The 9,056-nt window shown below is 36.0% G+C and overlaps 1 non-coding gene across 1 annotated transcript; it reads right to left on the reverse strand.

Annotated features, from left to right (window-relative positions):
• Nucleotides 1-7,362: 7,362 nt before the first annotated feature.
• Nucleotides 7,363-7,469, reverse strand: LOC127132953 (small nucleolar RNA R71). Its single transcript, XR_007806956.1, has one exon. It is a non-coding gene; the product is annotated as a small nucleolar RNA R71 (small nucleolar RNA).
• Between the last annotated feature and the right edge of the window lie 1,587 nt (nucleotides 7,470-9,056).

Consider the following 9,056-nt stretch of genomic DNA (forward strand, 5'->3'; position numbering starts at 1 on the left):
CAATTGACTGAGATAGTCAACTGATCAGGAGCATCATCGAGCTCCACTTGGAACACATCAGAGGGAACATGAAGGGGGTATTTAATCAAATATCCTTTCATCCATTTCATATTTTCTGATCTCCTTCTCTCTCTATTCTTTCTCATCCTCTAAATACTCTCTAAATTCTCACTCTCGCATCTTAACTCTGACCTCTCTCTTCCTCCTCCGACCACTCTTCTTCCACCTTGATCGCCCTCTAAACCACCATAAACCCTAGTTTTCGGTTGAAGGTCAACCAAAAACTTCAAGTGTTCATCTGGAAATTCCAGAAACACTTAAACCCTTATGAACCCTAAACCTTCAATCCTACCCAGACAAACCCTAGGGTTCCCCATATGAACCCTAATAAATTCAATCCAACAACCCAAGAATCCTAACCCTAAATGAAGAACCCTAACCCTAAATTTCCAGAAACCTTCAACCTTTAACCAGATCGAACCCCCAATTAACCCTAAACTACAAATTAATACAAATTAACCCTAAACTACAAATTAACCCTTCCGGAAACACAATTAACATATTCTAAACACAAATCAAACACAAACAAACCCTAGATTTATAAATCAACCTCAATCAGAAATAAGAAAAGATCCAAACACGAATGTAAAATATGTTATGTACTCACGTGTGATCAAGAAATAAAGCACAAACAACCAACCTGCGGAGAAGAGAAATTCTCCGGTCAAAAATGTAACAACTAACAAACTCTTTTTTTTTTCTCTGATATGCTTCCTCTGGTTTATTATTTCTTCTTCTTCTAACTTCTTCTCCATTTCCCTTTTGTGCGAGGTAAACCTAGACTGGTCATGGAGGCTGAGCGCGAGTGTATTAGGGTTTTAATGTAAGATCCTAATCACTTCTGAAATTGGAGCTTTCAGTGAGGGATTGGATTTGCAGAAACAATAGGTTTTGGGTTTTTTATTTCTTTTTCCTTCCTTAATTCTCTCTTAGCATAATGTTTATATAGATTAATTTAAGGTTAGATTTTTAATTAGATTGTTTGTTTCAGGAAGTTTGTGATGTAATCTGATTCATTATTTGATTCGATTAGAAATTAGCTTTTGATTTTATTATGTATTTGGTCTGATTTTGTTTGTAAATTCTACTTCTCCATGTATCTAGAATCGAAATTGGAAAGGTTTGATTGAAAATTATTTTCTTTAATGCTTGATTCATTTGATTCTCATCACATGCATGATTTAGGGTTTCTGGATATATTATTGGGCTTTGTTGACTAACCTGGTCCTCAAGCTGACCAGGTATAAAATAAACTTATTAATAATGTGTAATTGATCAAAAAATAAAGGTAATCAAATGGCTAATAAAAATCTTGTCTTAACTTAATAATAATATAAAACGAAATGACCTAGTTATAAAAAATAAATAAATACTTAAATGGTTAATTAACTTGATAAAGATCTCTAACTTAATAACATATTTTAATTTCTAGATAATAGTAACTAATTTAAACTATTTCTAACAAGCTAATAATAAAAATAATCATAACCCAAACGACCCTTTTATTAACTCAATTAATTAAACTAAAAACTTAAATAACAAGACCAAAGAAAAGCCATAAATAGAAATGCCTTATATGAGATGAAAATAAACTTGAATAATGGATAGGAAGGTCGACATGGTCCTCCTTTGACCTTTATAGGTCATGGGAGTTGACCAGATGACCTACATATGGGACCCTGAAAAATGCCTTGTAACTAGCTAGATTATGAGTGGTCAAAATTTGGGGTACGACACCAAGTAATATTTTCCAAAAAAACTATCACCATAAGCATCTTCCCTGTAATTAATATACTTTCAGCAGATTAATCCTCAGTTAAAAGGATGATATTTCTCTGAAAAGAATATTATCCATGCGGAACTTCTAGTTGATATCCCCAGAGGGTTTTCTTTTTGAAGTTTTTCCTTGGCAGGCTTCTCTCCAGTAAACACTCTTGAAATTCATTCGTTTAGGTTACTTTCCAGCCGATGTGTTGAAAAGTATCCTTTTTTTTTGTCTCACCATCATAACATTGCCATTCATTTTCACCTTTGTGGTTGACGATCTTTTTCCAACCTCTAGATTGTTGATCTTTTTTCGACTTTCGGGTTGTTAACCTTTTCCAACCTCCGGGTTGTTGATCATTTTCTGACCTTCAGGTTGTTGACCTTTTTCCAACCACTGGTTTGTTGACATTTAACCTCCGGGTTGTTGATCATTTTCTGACCTTCAGGTTGTTGACCTTTTTCCAACCTTCGGGTTGTTGATATTTTTCTGACCTTCGGGTTGTTGACCTTTTTCCAACCTTTGGGTTGTTGATATTTTTCTGACCTTCAGGTTGTTGACTATTTTCCAACCTTCGGGTTGTTGACCTTTTTTCAACCATAGGGTTGTTGACCTTTTTCCAACTTTTGGGTTGTTGATCTTTTTACAATCTTTGGGTTATTGATATTTTTTCAACCTTAGGGTTGTTGACCTTTTCCCAAACTCCGAGTTGTTAATATTTTTCTGACCTTCGGGTTGTTGACCTTTTTCCAACCTTTGGGTTTTTGACCTTTTCCAACCTTTGGTTGTTGACCTTTTTCCAACCTTCGGGTTGTTGACCTTTTTCCAGCCATCGTGTCATTGATATTTTTCCAACCTTCGGGTTGTTGATCTTTTTTACAACCTTAGGGTTGTTGATCTTTTTGCAACCTTCATGGTTGTTGACCTTTTTTCCAACCTTTGGGGTTTTGATCTTTTTCCAACCTTCGGGTTGTTGATCTTTTTCTAAAATCTGTGTTGAGGATTTATTTCCAACAACTGTGTCCTTTCCAACCAACGAGTTGGTGACAATTTTCTTTTTGTTAGACATCCCTCTCAGCAAGGATCAAATTGAAACCTCCAGCAGCAGTGGCATCCTGAAAATCTCTTAATCAACTTGCAAGTTCCTCGATTCAGTTATCGAATGTCAGAGAATCAAAGTTCACCACCATATCAAAAACCAGAACCAGAGTCCACCTTTATTAATACTAGTCACTCCTTCCACCTAATAACTCACGTTGCTTCATAACATGTATGATCTTCATTTGAATCAAGCATATACACTGCATACATCATACATTGCATACATCTTGCATAACAAACATCTCTGGTCACTAATTTTTTTCCCCAGCAGGGCATTCCAGACAATCCCCAATAGATAAACCTACAAAAGCATATCTGCCATTCCATATCCATAACAAATTCCCAATAATACACTTACCTTCCTCACATTACATCCACTCCATTCTCAATAGATTTTTTTGGATATTATTATATTTAATCCTCTTCTACTTTGAATTCCTGAAAAGCTATCGCATCCATACATTCATTTCCAAGATGATTAAATAGGGGCAACTGTTACACCCTAAAATTCACCTTACCTTTTTGTAGCGGTAAATTCATGACCATCAAGCTATGGATAAACTTGACGTCATTAAAACCAGAGTCACCACCGTGCTTTTATTATTTCCAAAGGAAAAGGGAAAAGTATGAACAAAACCCAAATATAAGAAGTTTTCAAATCAAAACTAATAAAATGCCAGAGATTACAGGTAAGGGGGTTGGTTACACAGAGGGAAGGTGTTAGCACCCAAAGTGTCCTAGGTACTCCTAGGGAGCCCTTTTTTATGTGTGCATATGTGTTTGGTATAAAAGATGTTTGGCAAAAAATAGAGTGTAGGGATGAGAAAAGAATTCATTGATTATATTTTTGTGTTTGACAAGACCTTCAGACTTGTGCCTACGTACTAACATAAAAATGAGGGATAAAAACCTCGTAGTTCATGGTAAAAATTTCAAAGTTGGTGAATTGCTTTTAACAAAAGGTTTAATAAGAAGGCACAAAAGGGCCAAAGGTTTGAATGAAATTGTTAGTTCTTTTTGTCTTTTGAAATTGTAAGTCAATATGATTAAGTTTATTTACAAGTTTGTTTTAAGAAAGAAGAGTTTAAAAATTCGATGGCATAAGGCCAAAGTTTCTAATCATTAAAACATGTCTAAATTTGAAATTACAAGTAAAGAAGGTTTTTGAAAAGGGGGAGAGATTTTGAAATTTACGAAGTGGGAGAAGATGAAGAGGCTATCCTAAGCATAAATTAAAAGTTAAGAGTTGAAAAGATCTGACCAATGGGATGCAATCCAACAGACATGAATGTCATATAGAAAACCCACTTTCCCTTTGGACTTTGAATCAAGCAAAAATCAAGGAGCAATTAGCAATATCCATACACCAAGATGATCAAGGCATCAAATAAAGATAGCCACATCCAAGCAAGCAATTCCCATAGCTAGCAGTCTTCTTTGTCTTCTCATGTATTAGATGGGATATCCCTTGATCAACTCAGAATAAAACATCAAACACAAGATCAAAATAACAATTAGCACCAAGACAAAGTTGCAGATGAATTCTAACAAGATCCAAGGCTTGCATTAGATGAAGGCTTAGTTCACAATAGCCTGGTCTCAAAATGTTGGCATTGGCCAAGTCCTTTTTGCATAGGGAATGTTGCCTAATCCTAAGTCCAAAAGTTCAGATCAAGATCAACAGTCCACCAGGTGTTTTTTTAGGGTTTTTTGTTGTTATTAAGTATTTTAAGGTCCTAAGACCACAAACAAAATCAAAACACACAAATAATATATAGAATCACAAGATATGGCTCAGGTGAGCAAAGTGAAAATGACATACACATAAACAAATTAAATGGATTGTAAATGGCAATGAATGATAACTGACTAAAATTTAAATTGCATAAAGTAAATGCCATGAAAGTAAAACAATATTAACAAGAGTTAGTCAAATGTTAGTCAAGTGTTAGTGGTGTTTTTTAATTGATATAGTCATTCTTTGGAGAACACTCAACCATGCTTTCACAAGTATGAATCCTTAAACCAAGTGATAACATGAAACTATATCACATTTTTAGACTTGATTTAATTAAATTATATCGTTATTTGATTCAATTTATTTTATATTATTCGATATTACTCGGTATTTTCTTATTATTTATTTCAGGTATCATTATTTAACGCACATGTGAAAAAGAAAGAAAAGGGGTGCAAAAAGAAGATTTCCTAGGAAAAGCAGCAATCTGAAGCACCAAAGCCCAACCCACGTTTGGAACAAAGAAACTTGCTGTCACGACCGCCACAAGCACGTGCCGAGCGCCACGTCCTAAGACCTAGTGTTACGACCGTAACACATAGTGTGACAGACGTCACACATTCCATCCTATATTTTAGGCTTTACGTGCGTAACGGAGTGGACGGTTTCCCCTAAATTTTCTCCTGCACTCGTAGACGTTTTGAATGACACTGAAGACCCATTCTAGGAAACAGTTATTTTGGGAGGTGAATATAAATAAACCTCACAAAAGCCAATTGAAGGGTTCTTCGCCGTACAATTTAGCCAGCATTATTTTTCCAGCATTCTGAATTTTCAAGCAATTTATTTTCTTTTCTTTTCTAGTTTAATTTCCGAAGCATACAATCTATTTTCTCACGATAGTTTCTACACCAGAAATTATTATGTAATTTTTACTGGATCTAACCTTACGTTAGATCATAGTATTTTATTTCCTTGTTTTTACTTTCCTATCTGATTGAGAATTGTGAAGAATAAATCCAACCGACTTGTGGTGGAGTGTTCGAGCATCGAATCTAGGAGATAAAATCCAGATTTCTAGTAATTTTCCAGGTTCATTAATTAATTAATTTATCGTCTTAATTTACATATGCTTTGTTCCGCTGTTTATATATATTGTTTGTTTGATATGGCCGTATTTATGCATGATTATTGTTTATGCATGTTTATCATGTCTGGCTAATTAATTTAGATATCGGTATGTAAAGTAAGCGGAATAAAGGAATCAAAATTTAGTTGGTTTAAATTTATTTCAGAATATAGTCACTCTTTTTCTGGTCTCAATTTACAAAGTTAATACCAAGGTTTTTGTACGAGAGTAAAAGACATAAAGAAGTTAAAATCAATAGAACGACGGTTTGAGCTTTTAACTGGACAGTGTAAATTGAACATTAACTTTAAATCAGGGCGAGAGCAATTTTTAAGATTAATTAAATTCTAATCATTTTCAAAAATTATTGTTAAAAGTTAAATGTGAGGACGAGAGTTAAGCATTTAAGTTTAATCATATAGTCTAAGTCAAAAGAGCGAGAGTTTGAGACGAGGGCGTTTAAACGGTTAGTATTTTCTCGAAAGGAGTTTCTATAGATTCTATTATTTTCAAAAGTGATATTAGATTTAACGAAATAGTGAGAGCGTACGTTAAAATATAAAGTCATAGTCTAATTCAACAGAGCGAGAGTTTGAGGAAAAGACTTTTAATTAATAGTGTCTACTGAAAAGACTTATTTTAAAATTAAGAAAAAGACCAACGAAGATTTGATTCCCTAATTACGACGAACTACATACTGATATCCATATTATTTGATATTTTATCTAGATCTAAATTTAGTTTTACTCTTCCCCCTAATCATTAAAGTATCATCCGCCTTAGCTTTACGCAGTAACCCTAGAAAAACGATAGATCGATTCATTAAGTCCCTGTGGGATCGATATCTTTTAAAACTATGCGATTAGACTGTGCACTTGCAATTAGTACCCCGATAGACTCATAAAGTCGCGATCAAGTTTTTGGCGTCGTTGCCCGGGACTTTTTATTTAGTCGATATCGTAACTCTTCTGTTACGCTGTAGAGACTAAGGCTATTTTTATTTTTTTCCCTTTTTTGTTGATTTGTATGCCACACACTCGCTCACAAGGCGAGCCGTACTACTTACGAATCAACGACGTTGAACGATATCTCCGATTATTACGACGAATTCGGGAGTATCGTGCTAGAAACAATCTTCCTCCAATCGAAATTCCTGATCTCAAAAATCCCCTTCGTTTGACGATACCAGCGATGGCCGAACTAGCTCGTGCTCTTCGAGATTACGCTGCTCCATCGCAAGATGAGCCGCATTCGAGTATTGCTCCACCCACAATCGAAGCGAACAACTTCGAACTTAAACCTTCGCTGTTGCAGGCAGTGCAACAGAATCAATTTTCTGGAAATCCTACCGAGGATCCAAACCTTCATTTATCCGTATTTGTCCAATACGCTGACACTGTTAAAGCTAATGGTGTCACTTCAGAGGCAATTCGACTTCGTATCTTTCCTTTCTCGTTAAGAGATAAAGCTAGAAGATGGCTTCAGTCTCTTCCTTCCAACTCAGTCACCACATGGAATGAGTTGAAGAAAGTCTTTCTTGCCCGATATTTCCCTCCAAGCAAACCAGCTATGTTGAGAACCCAGATAAATGGATTTAAGCAAAAAGATAACGAATCTCTTTTCGAAGCATGGGAAAGATACAAGGACATGATGAGACTTTGCCCACACCATGGTTTAGAGGACTGGTTAGTAATTCACACCTTCTACAATGGTCTCTTGTACAACACAAGGTTAACAATAGACGCCGCCGCCGGTGGTGCGCTTATGGATAAACCTTACACCGACGCTTATCAACTTATCGAGAGCATGGCCCAAAATCATTATCAGTGGGGAAGCAAACGAACAGTGGTAGAAAAACCTCAAACGAAAGGTGGCATGTACGAGATAAGTAGCCTTGATCATGTTAATGCAAAAGTGGATGCTCTTGCCCAGAAAATTGAAAGTTTAAATGTATCACCTCCAGCCACCGTGGTTGCCGTAACTCAAAATTGCGAGGTCTGTGGAATTCAAGGTCACACTCCTACAGATTGTCAACTCCTAACAGGAATTCAAACAGATCAGGTGAACTATGTTCAAGGAAATCCTTACTCGCATACCTATAACTCAAACTGGAAGAACCATCCTAATTTTTCATATAAAAGTAACAACGCTTTATACGCACCAGGTCAAGCTCCCAGTCAAGCTCCAGTTGTACCACCTGGATATCAAAAGCCGACCCCGTCTACACCTAACAATAACGTTCCTAGGAAATCCAACTTGGAAATCATGATGGAGAACTTCATAGCTTCTCAACAGCAAACCAATAGAGAGTTCTTAAACCAGAATGTACACACTAGCGAACAAATTAAACAACTAGCAAGTAAAGTAGATGCCCTGGCTACCCATAACAAAATGCTTGAAACACAAATCTCGCAAGTAGCTCAACAACAAGCACCTACTGCTGCCCCAACTGGTACATTTCCTGGACAGCCACAACCTAATCCGAAAGGCCACGTTCATGCAATTATATTACAAAGTGGTACAGAGGTAGAAGGACCATCTGACCCAAGGATTGAGAACCAAAACTCTAAAAAGTCAACTGAGGAAGAAGGTAAACCTAAGGAAAAGGAAGAGTGTAATAAGGAAACCGTAGAAAAAGAAGAACCTTATGTACCTCCACCGCCTTACAAACTACCTATCCCTTATCCTTAAAGGCTAATTAAAACCAAAAACACGGGCCAATTTAAAAAATTTGTTGACCTACTGAAACAATTTAACGTCACAATTCCTTTTACAGAAGCTATTACACAAATGCCCTCATATGCTAAGTTCTTAAAAGAAATTTTATCTAATAAAAGGAAACTTGAAGATAACGAAACCGTTACACTCACTGCCGAGTGTAGTGCAATAATCCAAAATATGCCTCCTAAACTTAAAGATCCTGGTAGTTTTTCTATACCCTGTCATATAAGAAAATTTGTCATAGACAAAGCCTTATGCGATTTAGGAGCCGGTATCAGTGTTATGCCCTTGTCCATATGCAAGAAACTTGAAATGGGAGAATTAAGACCAACTAAAATGTCTGTGTAATTAGCAGATCGTTCCGTTAGATATCCCGTAGGAATCCTTGAAAATGTTCCCGTGCGCATAGGTCAATTCTACATTCCCACCGATTTTATAATTATGGACATAAGAGAAGATGAAGTTACCCCCATTATATTGGGAAGACCCTTCTTAGCAACTGTCGGTGCTATCATAGACGTAAAACGAGGACGACTCACTTT

The sequence above is a fragment of the Lathyrus oleraceus genome, chromosome 3 (genome assembly GCF_024323335.1).
Source record: "Lathyrus oleraceus cultivar Zhongwan6 chromosome 3, CAAS_Psat_ZW6_1.0, whole genome shotgun sequence".
NCBI lineage: Eukaryota > Viridiplantae > Streptophyta > Magnoliopsida > Fabales > Fabaceae > Lathyrus > Lathyrus oleraceus.